The 23,939-nt window shown below is 34.2% G+C and overlaps 1 pseudogene; it reads left to right on the top strand.

The window, feature by feature from the left end:
* Positions 1–12,229: 12,229 nt before the first annotated feature.
* LOC143672884 (olfactory receptor 2T29-like) lies at positions 12,230–13,178 on the top strand (annotated as a pseudogene).
* Positions 13,179–23,939: the final 10,761 nt, after the last annotated feature.

The raw sequence follows: 23,939 nt of genomic DNA, 5'->3' as shown, positions 1-23,939 counted from the left end.
TAAATTCTTAAATAGTGAACATTTTCTAGATCAGATTTTGAAATTAAGACACCCTTCAGTGAACAGCAAATTCAACTCCAAGAGATAAAAAGACTAACATGTTCTTAGACCACAAAATGCTGACTTATCCTTTAGGAATCAGAAAAATATAGTTACATCTTGAGATAATAAGTTTCTATATATTTTTGTGAGTAAGGTGAATCACATAGTACAAGCAATTTCTGGTGTTATGAGGGCAAATCCATTGAAAATGTATAAAAATATGACATGAATAGTAAAGCAGAACATATGAAGCACACTAATAGCTATGACAACATGCTTAGAAACCTAAGCATTTGTGGATCACATACCTTAAATCTGTGCCATGGAAAGGGAGTATTGATGGGCTACTTTGGACTTTGTGAAGGGAAACCTGAGCATGGCACCTCTTTGGATATTGATATAGACTTGTCCATGCAAACCCAGGGGCCTGTGCATGTAGATGCAGGGAGATGGTGAGCATATGGTACAGAGGGTGGCAAATGGAAAAATAGGGATCATGGAAAATTAGCAAAAGGAAAGCAAATTCTGTGGAACCAAACAAAATATACAGGAAAATCTGATGCTCACGATGGGAGAGAACTCACTTTACTGTCTGACAGATAATTCACAATTTGAGAGAATACAGGAAATATTTATGAGGGACAACTTGTTTATAAAGAAGTTCATTTGGAGTGTAGATATGCGTTAGTCACAATGACAGCACCAGGAGATTTCCAGACCAGATATATTACAAACAACCTTGTAAGAATGGCAGCTGCTGAGAATATGAAATATCAACAAGGGTGAAATCCATCATGATGGGGAGCTTGGTCATGTTTGCTGATATAATGCAATCTCCCCTGAGTTAAACTATAAAATGATAAGATGATGTTAAAATGCAAAATGTGAAATTCATAATATCTACAAATAATATGTGAACATTGCAATTGATATAAGGCTTATGACCTGGAAATCAGGATTAAAAATATCAGAAAATGGTAAGCTTATAAAACCAAGGAATGTACATATTTATTTATTTTTTTGCATTCTCCCTCACTCCAACTCTGCAGATATTCATTACCTTAGCATTCACAGGATAAAAGTCTCTAAGGAAGTGAAAGTACTTGATAAGTTACCAAGATCCAAAAATCTTTTAATCATTGAGTCACATCTACAATATTTCTGAAAAATGTATTTTAAAACTTAGTTTGAGGGTATATGGATGGTTCAGTGTTAGAATGATCACCTCCCATGAATGAGACTCAAGTATGTATAATTCCCAGACCATGCACCCCACCCCATCCAGAAAAAAATGTTAGTTTGAACAGATCTTGTTATCACTTTTTAAAAAATTCTTTGATATCAAATATTCATCCAGATATATTCTGTAAGAAAATTTCCATATTGGCCAGTGAATTTGAAAACTCCACAACTGTTACTGGTTCCCTTCATGTTCAAGAGACTTGCAATTGATCTGATTTCCCCCCACAAAGATAGGAACTAAATTTTTTCAGCAACAAAGTCAGTTAATCACTCTGAGGGTCTTCAGAGAAGATTTTATACTAAATGAGCCCACAATATTATGTCTAATTATCTTTAATATTAGTTGTTCTATAAAACGTGCATGTGAGTGTTTTCTTTCCACCTTTGTGATATCATCCATAAATTTATATTTGATTCAGAGTTTGATCATTTCATTTCCCTTAATGCCAGTTTGTAGCCTGAATTTTCTGCTATTGCTCTATTTATTCATCTTGCCTTTACATAGTATCTATAAAAGCATTCCAGCAGATTTTAGCATCCTTTCACCCTCAGCATGAAATTCAATGTTTAACGAAAGGCTAACTTTATGACCAGATATCTTCAGTATATGCTTTGCTGGATTGCTGAAATCCCATTCATAAATAATTAATTAACACATTTAATTGTGCTTGTTTTGAAGCCTTTCAAATCATAAATAAATTTACCTTCAATATAAATTATAATTTCAATGCTATCATTGGCTACCAAATTTCTGTACTATTCAATTTTCATTCATGGAAACCTAGAATTGAAGAAATATCATTATAATTTAATATTTTATTTACATATACTTCATCTGTATTTAAAAGATTTTTTTACAATATTCCAAGTCATTTTAATCAATAATAATAATGTTGATTTGCTTAATTGATTATACTCATATTAATTTCATTTTTATAAAATATTTTCTGAAAATCTGGTTTTATAATATCCCTTTGATTATATGTGATTTCTTTTAATCTCTTCAATTTTCAATGTGCAGAAAACATTTAGGTTGATAAATTTATTAATTACCAAATCATTGGTCATTGGTTAAGATGATACTGTTGTGCTAAGGTATACGGTACTGAATTGAACTAGTTTTACATAGATTTTTAAATTTTAATTTGAAAAATCATGCATTATAACTTGATCACTAGGATATCTTCTTTTGGTGGTCCATCATTTCAGATTGCATCTTTCTCTTCAGTCCATGGAAATTTCCAAGAATTAATATGATAAATTTACTATACATCTTCTCCATCAAAATGTGTCATGATGGTTAAATGAATAGTCTGTGTCTCCAAAAAGAGTTCAGGGTTTTCCCTTTTTCTGTACTACATTGGGTATGTTTGGATTGATAATTCCTTGTCTATTTTTCAACAGATGATATATGTTAACATATTAAAATGATCAGTTGAGAGCATGGCTGCCCCAAAATATTCAGTACACAAGTAACAGACCGTTTACATCCTAAAAACTATAACAGATAAGTTTATATTTCTATTGATGTTTTAAGGCCTATTTTTATTTACATTGATAAAGTCCCATAAAATGTCAAGTAAAATCTCTTTGCCTATTAATTTTTAACTATCCTTTAGAATCTAACAGAAGAAATATCTCATTCTTAAGGCCTGCACAAATTCAATGTCAAGGGACTTTTAATATGGTTACACTCTCATTCTTTTGAATTTATATTGTATACACAAAGACAAACAATCATGTTACCTTATAAAATTTTCATAAAATTAATACTGGAAACAGACACACCCAGGCAGTCTTATGAGCACAAACCTATCTCATAGGCAGAAATAATTATGGTTGTTAATGGTCTCAAGGCATATCACTGTTGTTTCCGGGAATTATTGGTAAGAAATTTCATAGAAACAAAAATATACAAACATACTGGGAAAATGATGGGAAAATTGATGAGCCTCCTTCTTCCTTCACTGAATAAATTTCATAGGGTCACAACCCAAGAAGATGAAAGTTTATCTGAAGTCATATGTACCATTCTGCTTCTGGATTCTTCATGAACAAGTTTTCTTATTTTGGAAGGACACCAAAGGATCATACCTCTCATGAGCTTTGGTTAACTGATGAATCTAATCTCAAAAATACCATCTTTCCTTCAACTTCTTCAAGCTAAAGGTTCTCTGCCTATACTCTTGAGATTAACTGAATTTGCAGTGATATTTCTTGAATAAAAAAGAAAAGTTTTTTGTTAAACTGTACAAAAGAAGTATTCAATTCCAAGGAGATTGATCTCCACTTCATATTATTTTGTATTGTAAATTTTAATTATTTATATAGAGTAAATGTATAAGATCATGGTACCCATAATCATCTAAATGCTCTTAATGTTTTGGACTAAAATGATGGCCTAAAGGAAAATCACCTAAGGGACCTTTTTGGATTAACTCAATTTGGCTTCACAGAAAAATTGAAAAACAAAACTCGTCAACACCTATTAAATTAGAAAGTATTAAAATTTAATAATTAACTTTAAAAAGTAAAAAAAAAAATAGTTGCACAGAGTGGGGATGCTTGCTCCCCAAAAGTGCTTTGAATATATCCTCTTATCAGAGATATGACCAGTAACTGACATTCTTACTACTTTCAGAATAATTTCTTAGAATAGGAGCCAATTAGTAATTGACCTTCAATTGTTTAATAATGATTGTCAATCTGGAGGGAAGCCTAATGTGGGAAAGGCTAAGAGACTGTAGAAAATCTTGAAAATGAAGACTCAAAAATGGAAGTCTCTAATTAACTATAGAGGATTTAATCATGTATAGTTTAAAAAGTTATAAAAGTTATAAAAGTCAGCTCAGAAGTTTGAAGTCAAATCTACAAAACAGGAATCCTTTCTATAGTATAAGTCATTTAGCATAACCAAAGCAGGAACAGTCATAGAGAGTCACAAAACATCTTTACCTTGCTTCATTATCACTGCATGTTCTCAAAAGAACTTTTTTAAAAGAGTCAATTGGTGATCATTTTATTAATGACTGCCAGTCTGGAGAGAAGCATACTGTGAGAGAGGTTAAGAAGCTCTGATGAGAAGTAACATAAGGAACATGACAACATATGATATTCCTTGGAGGTCTCCTGACAAAACAACTGATTAAAGGACAGATTCCACTTGCTTTCAGCTCTGCAGTATAACAGAGACCCAAGAAAGACAACACAGTCACTGACTCAAACAAAAAGAGGAAAAACACCAAAACAAAGGGCCCACCAGTTAGGAACTCTCCCCTGACTTGGTCCCACACAAAGTAAGCATTGCACAGAGGTAGCACACACTGGTCTCTTCTGCTATGGCTGAAGTTTACAGAAACACTCACAGTGGTGAGTTAAAACCCCACACATACAATATGTTATATGAGTTTCCAGAGACCCATGGTGGAAAATGAGCAGCTGACTAACACATGCATACACAAAGAGACACAGAAAATAAAATAATGAGGCAGAATGTTGACATGAGGTGGATAAACTCAATCCAGTCTCTGAGGATTAACTCAATGCTAAAGGACACATTATGGATTGGCTCCATTTGGTTCCACAGAGGAAGATACTCTAACAGGAAAGAAAGCAGCATCAGAAAACACTCAAAGAAAATAAAAGGCAGCTGAACAGCTCTAAGGCAGGAGAGTGCCCAGAACTTAAAAGTCTAATGAAAAGAGTATATTTAATGAGGGAGAGAATTTAAATAAATCATAGTAGCTGGGGAGATATTTCTGTACTAAAACCAAAAAACCTATCAAGATTCATGGCAAAGAAAAAGGGAAAAGCAAACATCCTCCTGGAAGTGAAACACTTGCATGTAAATTGACAATCTTAAAAGTTGTACCACATATCCAGGGCAAGAAACAGTTGCAAAAGACTCAGAAAATCTTAAAAGATGATAATGTACTGCTATAAAAATCCAGAATGAATTGGACTAAGTATTAAGTAAGTGAATTAACACAAAGCCAATCAACAATAAAACTTTTAGGCAAGAGGGAGAAATAAACCTTCAGAATTAACACAGCAAAATAATCAAATGCTCAGATAGTAGTAAAAAATATTAAGTTATGCTAAAGAACAGGAAGTATGTCTCAGTCAAGTGAACAACCAATCAAATAACTTGAACCAGTTTAACTAAATTAAATTCAAATCTAAATTTATTCAAAGAGATGAAGGAAACTATAAAACAAACTAATAGTGACTATAAACCTAAATGGTATTTGGGGTGCACGGGTTGTTCTGTTGTAGATTTCTTGCCAGCCATGCAGGAGATCTGGGTTTGATGCCCAGCCCATGTGCTTCAAAATAAAAAATTGAAAAATGATGCTGCAATAAAGGGTTATTAACATGGAAATGTGACCCTCCACTACATAGCATACAAAAATAGTTCTTTTAAAAAAATAAAACATGATCCTCACAATTGATGCAGAAAAAGACATTTTAAAAATGAAACATTCATTCAAATAAAACAATTAAAAATCAGGAATGGAAGGAAACTTCATCAATATGATAAATAGAATATATTGAAAACCACTGCTAATATCAAACTTAAGAGTGAGAAACAGAAAGCTTTCTCTCTAACATCAGAAACAGGACAAGAATGCCAACATTCACCATTATTATTTAGCATTGTATTGGAAGTTTTAACCAAAGAAATTAGGCAATATGAAGAAATAAAAGGTATACAGTTGGGAAAGGAAGAAGTAAAACTGCTTCTATTTGCATATGACATGATCCTATTTATAGAAAATATCAAAAAGGAAAAAATTCAGCAGAGATATTAGAGTTAATAAACTACATCAGTAAAGTGATATGGTACAAGGTCAACACACAATTCTCAGCAGTATTTCTAAACATTAGAAACAAGTGGGAGCTTATGTGAAGTGCAGTAGTTGCAAAGTTACCAAGATCTCAGCAATCCTCAATAGGTGCTTCAATGGGCTGTGCTCCATTAAAAGGACTGATTTCCTGTTCTTTTTCTTGAGTATATATTCACACTGTCTTCTATGTCAATACAAACATTTTGGTCTTAGGTGTCAAGCCTACTGCACTCAGCTGCATGCTGTCTGGTCACCAAATGGAGAAACAGGGTCTTTTCCTACAGGAAGCTGAGTTTGCAGGCTGTCCCACCACTGTGGGAAGAGAGTGTGGCCACTGAGAGAGAAAGATGCCTACTGTGAAATATTTACCTACCTGGGGGCACATCCAAAGTGATTTACCAGGTAGTTCTATATAGGTCTGCCATTACAAACAGTTATTCAACATTTTGAAAAACATTGACACTTGATTAAATACTGAGGATAAAAAAAGACAAACAACAAAGTCATAAAGCTGCTCACAGCATAGTGAGAAAATGATGTAAACAAATAGCACTAGAAAGGGTTAGGTCTGTGGTAGAGCAACATGTTCCTTGTCAGGGAGATCTGGGAAAGAAGTTTTGTGAAATATTCAGAAAGAAGTAACATAGAGGAGATATCTGAAGGATGCACAAACCTTCTAGGAAAAATGAGGAGAAAGGAAATCTCCAGAGAACTAAACAAAAATATCACTCTAGCTCAGCTCAGCCCAAGGGGAAGAATAGGGGAAATAATCACAGGGGCTGAATCAAGGCAGGGCTACTGGGTCAGTCCACATGTTTTGGATTTTCTTTTGGAGAAAATGGAAGCCACAGAAGTGTGAAAGGCCACAGGTACTGGTAAATGATGATTGGATTTGAATTTTAAATGATTATAGTGTGTTCATAATTATAGTAACTTGAAAAAAATTCATTAGAGTGCAAGGAAAATACAAAGAATTTGCAAGTAATTGAAGGCTATGAAGATGGATCATCACTGCAAAAATTGAAGTTGCTAAGGAATAGGTTGAAATTGAAAAGAATATTTGTGTTGCATAGAACACATATTCTATGGATATTTAGGACAGGTCTATCTATTGTATCTATACACATAAAACTATCATATATTTATCTGACCAATCATCCTTACATGGTTTGATTAACTTTTTCAGTCAGAATTATTTTGAACTATTCAAAAACTATTTATGATGTTTGATTTCTAATCATTAATCAAAACACATTTAGAACCATGCAGAAAGATCTTCACATGGTTGTGAAAATATGAATTGATCAATATTGTATCAAAATGTACTTCTAGATTCAATCACATTAGATATTCTGAAATCCAAAAGGAAGAAATTAGAAGAAAGGATCTATGTGATTTATTATTTGTTTATAGTTAAAGAGGAGGTATACTTCTCAAAAATAGATTATTCTGCTTATTGCAAACACCATAAACTGAGAAAGAAACTTGAATTTTTCTAAACATGATGTAAAGTTCTATGCTTTTAGACAAGTGTATGAGATAATTTTCATTTGTAAAGTATCACTCAAACTTGCAAAGAATGAATTGTCTGTGTCAAAAATAGAAGTAGGAAAATAAGTTAGGGAATTAATTAGAAAGTTCCATAAGAAATGCTGGTGCTTTGAAGAAAAAGTGATTATATTGGATATGAAGATGGAGTTTGGAATTGAAATATATTTTGGTAATAGATAACCTAAAAATGGGAATAATGATGCAGAAATTATTAAGAATCACCCTTAGAGAGTGACCTATGCATATCAGGGGATATTGGCACTTTTGTTAACATAGAAAAAACTATAAAAGGAACAGGTTGTGGGTCAATATTAAGAGGAACAGGCTGTGGGTGAATATTTCTTGTGTTTTGACCAAGTGAAGTCTGAGCTGCCTATTACTCATTTTAATAGAGCTTAATGCAGGATTTGGATACATTTGTCCATTAATTCAGGGAAGGGACAGAACTGGAAATATATATTTGTGAATCCTTAGAAGGTAGACATTTAAAACCATTAGCCAGCTTTGGAACATCTAAGGAGATAATGAAGCCATCAAAAAGAGGGTTTGGAAAGAAGCCTGAGGCTCTTTAACATTGAGAATCAAAAATAGGAGCTATCAAAGAAGGCAGATAAATAGCTGTCAGGAGTTAGGGGTGTGTTGGGGACAATTAAGGTAGCATGTATAAAATCCACCCTCAGCAATGCTGGAAACATGCAACATGGCTGCCAGGGCTGAAACAAAGAACAGCCTAAACTATAATCAGCCTTCTTCACGGAAGTAATAGTAGTTCGCACCTAAAGTTTGCGCCAAAAGTACTAACCGTACATCTGCCCTCTGCCCTAGCAACAGCAGCCACCAATCCCAGATCACCACCGTCCCTATTAGCCACCCCCTCTCTTTCTAGAGTATATATACCCAACCTCCTCCATAAACTTTTGCAGCTTGATCAGAATATTTGTCTTGCTGCCATTCTTCGTGTCTCTTTGCCCCATGCCATTCTTCCCTCACAGGAGTTCAAGCTTCGGTTGATCGTCCCACGTGCTGGGACAGGGGTGAAAGAGCAAAAAGTGTCTCATGCAAAAAGAGTAAACAATGTTTCAAAAAAAAGGGATTACACAAAATAACAAATATTCCTGCAGGATGTGATTAGTTCGGGTGTTGTTACTACAATGATCAGGTTTCTTAAGGGCATGGAATCCAACTGGAGTGGAAAAATAAAGAGAAAATGAAGAAGTGGGGGTACTAACTGTGGATAATTCACTTGTGAAGTCTTTCTGATTAGGAAGTTAATCAGAAATAGGGCAAGGAGTCAAGGGAGACATGACATTATAATTAGGTGTGGTTGAACAGAAAGAAGTATCAGTCAACACAGTGGGAGCATCCAGGAGTGTTATCTTTAGAATGGGAGAAGGGATGGGATATATGAATAAAGAACATGTTATTCAAGGAGCCCTTAGTAAATTTCCACCTTCTTACCTACTGCATAATTTACCTATCAGTGAGGTTTATTGTTTTCTAACTCCCAATGGTACATGAATTGTAAGAATCAATCATGGCATAAAAAATATTGATGTCTTGTATCAGTTCATCATGTTCATGTTTTGTTCATTTGACTACAATGAGAATTTACCCGTAAAAAATCTCTCTAAGAAAAATCATATTTAAAATGGACTAGGTGTGAATTATGTGAGGTTGAAGTGATGCAATGGAAGAATTAAAATTAGCACTTCTTTCTACAACTTTGATCATCGGTCACTTACACTTTTCTGTGAGCAGATGTGTATTTCTCACATGATTTTTATTATCTCAGCATATAAATTAAATAGAATCATCTTTTCAACAGGGGTGTTCTACTTTGCTAAGTGCCAGAATGCAATATACCAGAAGCAGAATGGCTTTTAAAAAGGGGAATTTAATGAGTTGCTAGTTTACAGTTCTAAGGCTGATAAAACATCCCAGTTACAATTCTATACAAATGTCCAATCTAAGGCATCCAGGGAAAGATACCTTGGTTCAAGAAGGCTGATGAGGTTCAGGGTTTCTCTCTCAAGTAAGAAAGGCACATGGTGAACACAGTCAGAATTTCTATCTCACCTGCAAAGGCACATGGTGAACACAGTCAGGGTTCCTCTCTCATCTGGAAGGGCACATGATGAACACAGCATCATCTGTTAGCTTTCTCTCCTGGCTTCTGCTTTCATGAAACTCCCAAGAAGGCATTTTCCTTCTTCATCCCCAAAGGTTGCTGGCTGCTGGACTCTCTACTTCATGGTGCTGCAGCATTTTCTGCTCTCTTTTTGAATCTCCTTCATTCTCCAAAACGTTACCTCTTTTATAGCACTGCAGAAACTAATCAAGACCCACCCAAATGGGTGAGACATGTTGTCACCTAATCCAGCTTAACAACCACTCTTGATTAGATCACAGGGAGATGATCTGATTACAGTTTGAAACATACAGTATTGAATATGGATTATTTTGCCTTTTTGAAATGGGATTTAGATTAAAACATGGCTTTTTTAAGGGACATATATCCATTCAAACCAGCACAGGGGGGAAGTTATGTTTTTCCTTATGGATATTACAAGACTCCACAAAATTTATCTACTTTGAGTACTGAGTAAATACTGAAGTCACCACCTACAATATTCACTTTAATTCTCTATTTTTGCTTACAACCAGACAATTCCATTCAAAGGCAGTAAACATAAGGGTATATCTTTAGTATTAGAAATATTCTGTTTAGAAATATTCTTTTTATTTTCAGGAAAATGAGGTTTTTCTATAATTATCACTCTTTGGGCTTAGTTATATATCATGAGACTCTATTATACTCATAAATATTTTCACATATTTCAAGGAAAGTTCATATTGTCAGAAATCTCAATTTTCCTTCATTCAATCACAGTTAACAACTGGATTTTCTTGTTTTTTTCCCACGGCATGACCATCCAAGAGAAGTCCATGATGCAGACTTGAAATTTGATATATAATGCAGAAATGTTGTAAATATCTAAGAGAGATCAGATTCCTCATTTCTATCTCCACATCACTAAGGTAAATGATGTAAAAATAAAAATACTCTGGATCATAAAGATTATTGGTTTAATTCATATTGTAAAAATAAAAACTTAAATTGCATGCTTATGTTAAAAAGTAAGGAAATTTGTAAAAGACTTCTGTATATTATGGTTTCTAATGAAAGAGAGAGTAAGCCGTTGGTTATAAAATGAAAGAAGTATGATGATTGAGTCAAGAAAACCAAACAGGAAAATATGCATTTTTCTCAAAGTATCCCATGAAATCAAATAACAGACATTATCTAAAGACCTTGAGAAAAGGGGAATGTAAGAGTAGTTATGCCATGAATTTACATTAATTAAAGTCAAGGGACTGAATTTCCTTAATGCAGACTCATTATTCTTTTGGCCCGTGAGTGTTTGCATGTGTGTTCTACATTGAGGTTCTCTCCTGTAAACTAGGATTTAACCTACAAAATATTGAAAATACAAATTTACAATTAAATGGGAGTTCCTCAGCTGAGAGAAGAAAGCTTAGAATATAACTTCTACAAAAGTATATTAGCTGTGTGAAAAGCCATACTATGCAGGGAACAAGGCAGAAGATAAGATCATTTCAAAGAAGAAATTCACATCAAGAACTATTGAATGGTTTCATATTTCTGAAGATATTGCAATATTTTGCTTAGAAACATAGGAGACCTAGGCTTGGTTTACTCATTCAAATGAGTTTGTTATTTCAAATGAATCCTGAATCAATTAAGCAATTTTTGTCATCCCCAAAACAGGTTCATTGTTTGTAGAAAAATGAAGTTCTCATAGTTTTTGACAATTATAAGTGTTCATAGTACTGAGGAACTTCATGCAAATTTTTTCAAAATTGGAGAGAAAAAATTAATAGATACATTTAATCTAATATTAAATTATGTTATTCTTTTTTCACACTAACCATTCACTATATTTCTCAAAGCAGTGATAGTTCTGTGCATTGCACATGTTCAGCAAATATTTATTGAACATTGATAGCATATAAGGCATGAGTCCATATGTGTTCTTGAAGCATGCAAAATTGAGTTATAATTTTATCTTAAATTTAGAGGAATCACCAATGAAATTAGAAGAGAAGAACAATAGGTTACATTAATCATGAGAAAGAGAAAGAGCTTCAAGAGTAGGAAAAGAATATAATGCTTTTTTCACTTACTATGATATAGTCACTGTGCTGTCTTAACATGTGACTATTATTATTGCCATTACAATATGGCATGGTGTAAAAATAAAAATACTCTGTATCATAAAGATTATTGGTTTAATTCATATTGTAAAAATAAGAACTTAAATTGTATGCAAAGAACTGTAGCTCACAAAATTTAATAATTTGCTCAAGAACACAGACATAGTTTTCATTGAAATTTGGCACTTGCTAAAAGAGATCTTTGTCCTTTGCAATGTGTTAACCTACAAATACTTAATAAATATATCTAAACTAATATGTTGGGCTTGACATTGAAATGCAATGGGCTTTTACAAACTGACATGAAGTAAATGGCCAATAAGAAATTTCCATCCCTCATACTCAAAAATGTTTTCCCACACTACCTCAGCACTAACATTGGCATGCTGAGAGGAAATGACACATCAACAACAGATTTCATTTTCCCTGGGCTATTTTCTTATATGAGATATATCAGCTGCATTATCTCCATCATTTTCCAAAGCTATATCATTGCCCTCCCTGGAAACCCCACCAAGATCCTTCTAATTTGGGTGAAATCCCAATCCTGCCCTAGCAATTACTTGTTCCTAAACCATCTTTCCGGTATGGACTTAGTTCTCATCTCCAAAACCAACCTTAAGATTGTTACTGACTTCTGAGTGCAGAGGACAAACATCTCATAGATTAGCTGTGGAATACAGATGCAATTGTGTGTAGCCATGAAAGGTTCTGAATGTATCCTATTGACCTAATACCCTATGATGATTCTGTTGCCATTTTAAACCCACTTTCAGCTCAGTTAATATGAATTCCAGAGTCTGTCTGCAGATGGTTACTCTTTCATGGGTGGTGGGGTTCCTAAATTACCTGGCCAACACTGTGTATACCATGCATTTTCCATTCTGTGACTCCAGGGAGATTCACCATTTCTTCTGTGAAGTCCCAGCTATCTGGAAACTCTCCTGTAAGAATATCTCTACATATGGATTGATTATGTTTGTTATAGGAATTGTGTTCCTCCCCATAATCTTTGTACTCATTCTAACCTCCCACAGCCTTATCTTCTTGCATGTGTTTCAAATGCATTCCCCTGAAGGACCAAACAAAGCCTTGGCCACATGCTCCTCCCATCTCACAACACTGAGCCTCTGTATGGGTTCAGGTGTCTTTCACTTTATGAGACCTCCAAAACTCTATTCAGCACAGGAAAACCAGGCGATCTGCCTTTTCTACAAAATTCTCATCTCCATTTTGAACCACATCATCTATAGGCTGTGAGACAAGGAAGTGTTGGTGGCTCTGAGAAAAGCACTGAGGATGAGTATAAGTTCTTAAATATTAGCAGGGAGACTTTAGAGTTGTAATAGTACATTTTATCAAAGTCTTTCACAAATAGTTTTGGCAAAATAATGGAAAAATTTGATAAAATTTTATTTAAAACCCTGAAAATCACTGCCTTCAAAACTAGGAAGCAAAATGGCAGATGCAGAACACTGTTGTTTTAATAATATTCAAGTGTGGGAATAACAAGAAGAGTTTTCTAACACATTGTCACAGTCAAGACACTAATTTCAAAGGATTTCTTCTCTTTTGAACTTCAGCTATTTCATGACTTTTTTTCCCATGGGCAGGAATTGGGAGTCAAACCCAGGTCTCCAGCATGGCAGGCAAGAATTCTGCTACTGAGCCACCATCACAAAGCCCTTCATGACATTTTAATGTTACATAGTTTCCAAATTAATTAGTTAGATATATACTTGGGACAATAAAACATATTTAAAAATTCCATAACCACCCAGATTTAATAACTTTTAAATTCTGGCATGCACACTTCTAATTCAATTTGCATTCTTGAATATAGGCCTATGTATAAATATGCACACATAAATATATGCATATATATATATATATATATATAGGTGTGTGTGTCTGTGTGTGTTGTAAGTGAATATGTACAGACTAAAGAGCTTGGAAAAGAGAAAAGACAAAAGTGCAAATAAGAACCATAATTTTTATAATCTAGTTTTTCACTTACCAGCACATTGTGACTACTGTGCCTAATAATCCAAAATGTATCTAAAATATCCTGTTTACTATTTAATTCCATTAAAATCAACCATCATTTGTCATTTTATTATCTTCTAATATTTGTTCTTAATGCAATAAGTTGATTAAAATTGGTTGATGAACTAAATGTATGTTTATGCTCTTCTCCCAAAAATTAATTCAAGTATTAGTAGAGACATACGATTTGTAACCATCATACAATAATAAAGATTATAGAAAATTACCTATTAGCCAATGGAAGCATGGTATTGGCCGCTGACCAATCAGGTCTCATTGAGATGCAAATTGGAATTTTTTTGGAGGAGAAATGCATCAGGGAGGATCCGATTTTCTCTGCAAAATCCTGGAAAAACTGAGGAATGTGAAGTATTGTAACTGATCTATGGCAGGATAGAAATGGGCTAAAAGCAGAAAGATTATTGGTATATCTGCAGGAAGATAACGATTTTCTCATATCCCATCTGTCTCTTGAAAAAAGAATGACTTGATCCAGAACTTTGGCCCTTTCTGTGAAGATTAAGATGGTAGTCTGCTAAAAAAGAATGCATGTGCCCAGAGAAAGTGAACTCTGCTTTCCTACCTTTACTACCTAAAAAGAGTCTGAACAAATCACCGTAGTCACCTGTCCACATACATTTACCTGTAGATTTCTTTTCTTTTTTTCATTTTTCACTATGAAGAGCTAACTAAGGACCACAAGCAACTGACCTACATTGTGACATGAAATAGACCCAGACGAACAAACAGGAAAAAAAACATGAGAAAAAACAAATTCACTAAATCCAAAAATACTTGAAATTAAAATATACTTCCATTTAATGTTAATGGACATAGAAATGTATTGAATTTACCCCAAACAAAGAACGGGTAGCCACCAAGAAGAGGCGGGCAGAGAACAAGAAAGTATTCTTCAAAAGAAAATTAAGACAGTAGGGGGAACGGGAGTAAGTGCGTCCTCCAGACTTGGAGTTGTGCTGGGCGGGCTGTGGGTGCTGAGTCGGAGGTGCATGAGCCCGAATTGACTAGGGACAAGGAAGTGGTTGACCTTGGCTGCTGACAGTCCAACCAGGAGTCCAGCCAGGACCGGGAGAAGTGGCGCAGGTGATATTCACGCACTGGAGGAAAGAGCAACAACAGTTGAGTTATTTTGTCTCAGAACTATTAGAAGTTAATGAAGACATGCTATTCGAAGCATTAGTTACCAGGAAGACTGTGAGAGTGGGAGGAAAGCTTATTTACCATAAAAGCTGCCAGAGCCTGCAATGGTCAGAAACTCCATGGTTAAGTCTCTATATAGTGCCCCGTTTCCCTGGATAGTTTTTCAAATTAGTCATACACTTATTTTTTTTAGTCATGCACTTTTGAACAATAGAGAGTTGAAACTAAATATCAAGAATTTTTCCATTGGTGTTCCTGATATTTTCTTGGTTTGAAAAGTATGAAAATTACAACTTTAAACAGTTCTGTATTATTTTCCTGATGAATGCTTATGAACTAATTTAATCAGCATATCATTAAATTGGAGCAAGTGAATACCTCAATGCATGCATGCTTGTCTTCTTTACACACACACTCACATGCACACACACACTCACACACACATTTTAAAGTCCTAGTCATGATAAGCTATTTAAATCTTGTACTTCAATACAGATTTTGCGATCTTCATATCAGTGTGAGCAAGTGACAAGCCAGAATATAAATTTTCAGTCACGTAATGTAGGGTTTTCATAGTCAACAAATATATTAGGTAAAGGGCTTATTTGAAAGAAAGGATATCTGGGTTTGTTTTGCATTTTTCTTGTAATAGTTGTTGTTTTGTTCCTATTATGGGTTTGGCTTCTTTGGGTAATGCTAAGTATGCTTGTTTGATTTGATTTCCTAGTTCTAGGACAGGTTAGAAGAGCTTATTAACAGAATATTGACTCAATGGAAAGTGTGCAACAGGGAAGTGTGGAAAGATTAATATGGGCAACTAGATACTTCTTTTTAGCAGACTAAGATCAATTGAATTATATAGAAGGAGAAAGACTTAATTTTCCTTGGAAATTCTTAAGGTTAAGGCACAGTCACACAAAATGTAGGCCCTTTCTTTAAACCAATTTTGAAATTAAATAAGGCTGTCATTGTATATCAGAGCCTGGAAAGCAAACAAAATTGTTAAAAAATAGATATAGCTTTCTTATCATTGGGTTCTGTTGCCCTCTCTCCAACCATAAGCACCTGTGTTATACATAAAAGATTATAAGGGCTGGTTGACAGTATAACTGACAGCATTAGTTCTTATCATCTTGATAAATGATTACATTTTTTAACACATGGTCTTTTAGTTAGGTCTTTACTATTGTAAATATAGTAATATTTAATACATTGTTAACTAACATTTATGTAGTGCTTTCTGTATTGCAAGAAGGTCATATTATTAATTCAACTTTAAACTAGTACAACACTGAAACCTTTCAACTCTGGTTCCATAATTCTTACTCTAAAATTAAACTTAAATAGGTTTTTTGTTCAGGTCTTTTGACTGAGTCTGTAGCTCATTAGCAAGATCATGTTAAATTAATACTTCTGTTATGTTGCAAGTGGGTATGTTTGTTTCAAGGGTGAGGGGTATGAATTTTAAATTTTATTCAATGTTTTACAAAAGCAATTATTATTTGCTTTGTAGACCATTAAACAGAAGATTGGTTAAAGTGCTTTTGAAGAAGGGACTCTCTTATCATGAACTTAGAGAATTCTTACATTTTTTAGAAGTCTACATTAGACATTTAACTGTAACAGAAAATTTCATGGCAAAGATATAGTCTACCAAAGTAACCATGTGGTCCAAGGGAAATTTGTTCAGAACTACTTGGATTGGTATTTCTCATTTATGTGCTACCCCAAATATCATAATTTTGGTCAAGTGTATGGAATTATGGATCAGAAAAAAATGAGTCTAAGTTGTACCATTTATGGTTTTGCTTTCAAGTCTCAGTATCCTCTTTTTTAATTTCTGATATATTGGGTAATTTTTTTTTAATTCATGAAACATAGAACTTTATGGAAAGCTGATGTTGGGGATTGAATCATGTCCTCAAAAAAATGCATGTTCAGGTCCCCAACCCTGGTATGTGAGTGTGAACCCATTTGTAAACAAGACCTATGAAGATGTGTTTAATTAAGGTGTGCCCAAACTGAATGGATGTGGGCCTTAATTCAATATGGCCAGAGTCCTTATAAGCAGTGGAAATTGGTCATGGATAACAGCACTTTCAATCCTGACTTGTATTGAAATGGCTGACTGTATCCATGTTCTGCTAAACCCTCTCATGGAACAATATTTTCTGGGGTCTTGCTTTTCAGAAACTCAAACTTTTCCAAACCACCAGTTTCATTGTTCCCAGGAGTTCAGTTCTCAGCTTATCCATTTCTTTTTTATTTTACTATAAGCTTCAAGAAGAAACCAGGCTGTACTTTCTATATATCCTGGAAATATCCTCAGATAAATATCTGAACCCATAATTTTCAAATTCTGTCTTTCACCAACCACAGAGGTTGATTTCAACAAATTCTTTACTTCCTCTAAAGAATGACCCTTTCCCTTCCAGTTTCCAGTAACACACGCATTATTTCCATCTAAGAGTTCATCAGAAGCATCTTTAACATATGTATTCCTACCAACAGTCTCTTCAAAGCAATTTAGGCCTTTTCTATAAAAAATATTACAATTCCATCCTCTACACATTACCCAATTCCAAAGCTGTTCCTCCATTATTGCTATTTGCAGTATCAGCAACTCACTCTCCTGGTATCAAATTTCATTAGTTTCCTAGGCTGATTAAAGCAGATGCAATTAAATGGGTTGGCTTAAACAATGAGAATTTATTAGCTTACAATTTGAGGCCAGGAATATTTCCAAATAATGTTATCATCAAAGAGATGCTTTATTCCTGAAAATTGACTGCTGGCAATCCTTGGCTCCTCTGCAACATGGCAAGACACATGGCAGCAGCTGCTAATCTCTCCATTTTCTTCTGAATTTTGTTACTTTCAACTTCTTGCTTCTTTGTCCCCTCTCTCCCATATTCATTCCATATATAAAGGCTTCTTGTAAAACGATTAAGACCCATCCTGACTGGAGTAGGTCACATCTAACTGAAGTAGCCTTATAAAAATATCTGACTTGCAATTTGTTCACACCCACAGGAATAGATTAGATTTAAGAACATGTTTTTTATCACCTGGGCTGAATACAGCTTTAAAACACCACAGACATTCTGAAGGCAAAGGTAAGCATCTCAGAAAAATCAACCCAGGGAAGGCAAAACCTGAAAAATAGAATATTTCAGAAATAACAAAGAAAAGACATAGTAAACCTTCATTTCTTCATATATAATGCTGACGAATTTTCCAAACCATAGCTTCAACCACTGTATTGTATAAGTCAACTAATTATGGACTACAATGAATGAGAAAAATAAACATATCAGCTACATCACTGAAATTTCAAAAGTCTAAAGTAATGAAATCATTTTAAATATTTTTGAAGTGAATAAAATCACTTTAATGGCTGGCAACATTTCAGCAATAATGAATGTTATAATAATATGACATGATATCATTAAGTAAAATGGGCTTAAACAAATAAACCAATGCACAACCCAAATATTATTCAAGGGCAATGTAGAACAACAAAATAAAGAAGTGGTTAAGACTACTGTCATGTTTGCTTCCAGGAATTGTGCCCCAGAAAAATGAAAGTAAATAATGAAACAAGGAACTCAGAAGTAGTAGATTTAGGTTGGTGGAGCTGGAAATAGATGTTAGAACATCTTGGCCATTAAAGCATACCTTAGGTGCCAACAGTTTTGATTGGAACATGAGAAAGGCAACGTTTCTAGAGGAAGGGAGTATTATTGAAGAGCTATTGTGATTGAGTATTTTTTTAATGTGGTTATGATGAAAAGACTTGATTATAGGTAAATCAAAGGCACTCAGAACTCCAGAAAAGGAGAAAGAAAGACAAAGAAGACTTACCAAAGAGAATGAATTTCCAGTATTTGTTTCTGCAATAAAAAATACTGAAGTAGTCAAAATGGTCATTTTAACAATATAATTAATGTTATAAAAACATGTGGAAAAGAGGGGTGGGAAAAGAATGTTAATCAACATCTATTGTTATATTATATTTGTAGACTATATGTAAAATAATAATGAAAATGGCAGTATAAGATATTTAGAGAAATAGGAAAAACAAAAGGAATAGCTCAGTGTTGAGGGTGGTGTCCACAAGTGGAATTAGGGGTGGAAGGCACTTTATTTGAACTGTCAGCCACTGATACGTTATTTGTAACAACTCTTTTCCCCTTTTTGGTCAAGAAGGCATTGTCCATCTCATGGTGCTATGGCCAGACTCATCCCTGTGATCCATATCCCATGTTGTCAGGGGGACATTCACACTTTGATGTCATGTTGCATATAGGGGAGAGGGTTATGATTTCAAGGGCAGAATTGGACTTAGAGAGGTAGAGACCACAGCTGAGCAGCAGAAGAGTTCCTCTGGAAGTAACATTTAGGCATAACTCTAGGTAGGCTAAACTTCTCTGCTACATAAATAAGCTTCACAAAAGCAATCCTCAAGATCAAGGGCTTGCCTTATTGTCTTGGGAATCCTTAAAGTTGGAGAGAGTATTAGGGATTTCCTTGGAGGTAAAGTTTAATATTTCCATATTTTGTCACTTGTCCTTTAAAGGACTTTGCCAATACTTTTTAATTCTCTGCTCAACATACTCTGGAATGTATCCCAGTATTATTTTAAGCTCTAAAAGATTACAGGCCCTCCTTCTCATTCTGAGCTCCCTGTGTTTGGAGGGACCAGGGCAGGGGCAAACATGTGTGCTGGGCAGAGAGTTATGGGTGGCATAGATGTCTCCATGGAACATGAGGACAGTGGGTCACAGGATTTGGTGGCAGGCATAAGTGTGGCACCTTCAAGTTATGCTACTTGGCTTGATTCCTAAACCCCATCTCCTTGTCCATGTGCTCCTGAGTGCTTCTGGGCTTGCTATCTTCATGGGCATTTTATGCTCTTTGCTCTACCTGGATGTTTTTCAGTCCTGTGCATCTTTATTCCTCAGCTTTTTCAACCAGGTCCTCCTTATATGGTGTAGAAGAACCTCTCAGATCACTTGTTACCTGCAATTGCTGTCCCAGTCTCTTTTCTGTCTGTCTCTTCTTTAGCTGTTCCTTGGAGCACAGGTCAACTTGACCTATCTTATTCCACCGTGTTTTCAGAAATCTCTGTATTAAAAAAAAATTTTTGTGTGTGCTGTCTGGTGGGGTCATAGTTCATCATTTTTCCATATGAGAATCCCATTATTACAGTGCCATTTGTTGAATATTTTGTTTATTTCTTTTTGTCTTGTTTGTTTGATTTTTCAGAGGTGCATGGACTGTGAATCAAACCTGGGTCTCCCATATGGCAGGTGACAACTCTACCACTGAATGACCCTGGAATCCCTGTATTAGTTTATTTATTTATTTACTATTATTATTTCTTTTTTGTTTTTTGCATGGACAGGCCCCAGGAAATGAACCCATCACTGGCATGGTAGGTGAGAACTCTGTCACTTTGCCACCATCGCCAGCCCTGTATTAGTTTATTTTTAACAACTTTTTTGAGGTGTAATTTACTTACAGTAAAAATGAACATTTTAAATGAATGATTCAAAAGAACTCAATAGCTTTTAGTAAATTTTCTGAGGTATGTAAATTCAGAAAAATCCAGTTTTAGAACTTTGCTACCATTGCATAAGTTCCCTCTCATGCCTGTTACAAGTGACCTCATTCCCAACTTCCAGCTTCATGCTTCCTTTAATCTCCAGTCTGCAGGTGCAGATTTCCCTTTTCTGGATACTTTATATGATTCTGTTAAATGAGTAATATTATTTAATTATTTAATCATGTCCATGTATTATTTTTATAAATTAAATTTTGAAAGTTGCTGCAACATTCATGTATAGACATACATGAATAGTATGCAAGATATTTGTCTACTTTTTTAGGATCATAGCTTTTCCATTTCTGTTTTACTTCTCTCACTAAATGCTTACAGATATTTTTATTTGTTTGTTTGTTTTGCATGGGCAGGCACTGGGAATCAAGCCTGGGTCTCTGGCATGGCAGGCAAGAACTTGGCCTGTGGAGCCACCATGGCCCACCTGATTTTTTAATTATCTAGCAAGCACTCTAACTTCATCCATCTAGAGTTGATGTTTACACGGAAGAAATAATAATTGTTATTTTGAAAAATCAATAAGATTTATTCACGAAATTTTCTTAGATGTAGCCATTTTATATTTCCCTTTTGTTGAATTCTTCCAAATATTACTCCATTACTATATTTGACAGAAAAGTTTTAAATGTCAAAAACATATCTTCTTAGAATATAAATTGATTTATCAATTTTTGTAATATTTCCATTAATTTTTGCAAAGCATCTTTTGATAGAGTTGGATTAATACACATCAGTATTTGTATTTCCTTTCTTCATTATATTGTTTATATTTACATTTTTCCTCTTTTGTAATTTAACTTGTAAAAAGTTTGTAACTATTCCCTGCTTTTCCCTAAGCTAAAATTATTTCCTTTCCTTAGTTACTTAATAATCTTTTCTAAAAACTTGAAATACATTCTTAATCACTTAATTTTATTCCTTGTTGTACATTAATCTTGGCTAAATTTTTAGATATGTAGGGTAATATAATTTATTATTTTATAAAGAGAATATAATTCCCCTATATGCAAGTATGTTTCTATTTCCAAAGTTATTTTGACTATTTCTTTTCTCTGTTCCATTTCTACTTTTGTTATCATATCATCCTGTTATATAAATTGGACAATTAACACATTTGGAATTTATTCAGTTTTTATGACTGTATTATTTAAGATCCTTTCATTTAAAGCAACAGAAAGTCAACAAAACTTAGCTTACCTAGAGGATGTTTATTAACACAAAAACAAAATTCCCAGGTAGGCAGGATTCAGATTAATTCAGTCCAATATGACACTGTGTCTCTGTAGGTCCTTGGCTCTGCTTTCTTCCTTCAGCCAATCTTTTCTTAAGCTGATGAGAAGATGTTTTTCCAAATCATTCCTGGTTTCCATCCATTTTTGTTCCCACCCCCATGATCTTTTACCCACACAGCAACAAGGGAAGTTTTTAAAATGTTTTTTGAAAGTTTTAAAAAGTGTAACACCTAAGGATATTATAGTGACCAGAGGACTTATCTGAACTCAGCTCCTACCCCTCTCTTCTCATTCATTTGGCACAAACCACACTGGATCCTTGGAGTTCCCAACTTCAGCAAGCAAGCTCCCCAACTAGGGATTTTGTTCAAATGTCCCACTATGTTCTTCCTCTGTGGTGGTCACTTGGGTTGTCCATTAGCATCCTTCAGGCTTACATTCATATGGGATTCCTGGTAAGTGCCATGGAAAATATCTTAATACATTTCTGTTCCTTTAATTGGTTGTATTATTGTCCATTAACATATCACATACTTATTTGTAAATTATCTGTTTCCCTGCATTAGATTTAGGTTTCTGTGATTACACACATTATTTGTGCACTTCTGTATTCATATAACCAAGAATAGTGAATAATATTTATAAGACAATGAACATTTCTATTGAATGAACATTCCTATTGAATAAATGATGGTAATACTTTTGGCTCATATCTCACAAATGCACACACATGTGCATGTTCACAAATATATGGAGTGTGTGTGTGTGTGTGCAGTCCATTGAAGGACCACTAGCAAAGTCATCCTTGTTCACATTCATTTCAAATTTCTCATTTGGTCATATGGAAACCTACTTTTGGCAAGGAAGGATGAGATTCCCTAAGGTAAATTAGAGCTGATTTGGAGATTGTAGTTTCAGATATTTTCCCTTGACGATGAGGGAAGGCAAAACCTGACCAAACTAAAATTATTTTAGGAAGGAAGAAAGGAAAAGTAAATGTTGTGCAAGAAACAGTAGTATTACTAAAATAAGTCTCTTTGAGTATCACATAGTTTAAACAAGATGGGGTATATTTAATAAGGAATATTTGACCATGTATCTTTTCTATTTGATTTTTGTAAATGCATGCCTAATTTCTGAGAATGAGAAAATAGATTCATTTTTATTGCTCTGCAACAACACTAGCTTTTTCTAGTAACAATGCCAAATTTAGTAAAGTGTATTCTGGTTCATAGCATAGGAAACATGATCTGTCAGATCTTAATACATTACATTAGAAACTTCTCCACAAGAACCTTTTTTCATAAGGTTCATGGGTGTCCTCTGGGAAAAGCACATCAGGGGTCTGAGGAATGTATTTTACATATCAGAGTGTAATTTAATGTATAGTATTTTCTCTGTTTTTGGCTCAGCATTAACACTGCATTATGTCTATGTTACAGGAGATATCATTTATTCAATAACTTCTTCAGAGGTCATGTGACTGAGACCATCTGGTTATGTTTCCTATGATTTTGGTTTTGTTTACTTTATGCTGTTTTTTTTTATTTCTTTTATTAATCAAAAAAAAGAAAAGAAATTAACACAACATTTAGAAATCATTCCATTCTACACATGCACTCAGTAATTCTTAGTATCATCACACAGATGTATGATCATCATTTCTTAGTACATTTGCATCGATTTAGGAAAAGAACTAGCAAAACAGCAGAAAAAGATATAGAATGTTAACATAGAGAAGAGAATTAAAATAATAATACTAATAAAAATATATATATATAAAAGAAAAAGAAAAAAACAAAAACAAAAGATACAAACAAACAAACAAACAAAAAACTATATTTCAGATGCAGCTTCATTCAGTGTTCCAACATAGTTACATTACACTTAGGTATTATTGTGCTGTCCATTTTTGAGTTTTTGTATCTAGTCCTGTTGCACAGTCTGTATCCCTTCAGC

This window comes from Tamandua tetradactyla, assembly GCF_023851605.1.
Source record: "Tamandua tetradactyla isolate mTamTet1 chromosome 22 unlocalized genomic scaffold, mTamTet1.pri SUPER_22_unloc_1, whole genome shotgun sequence".
Taxonomy (NCBI): domain Eukaryota; kingdom Metazoa; phylum Chordata; class Mammalia; order Pilosa; family Myrmecophagidae; genus Tamandua; species Tamandua tetradactyla.
Note: the sequence above shows the minus strand (reverse complement) of the source record. Positions and strands in the feature narration are given on the sequence as shown.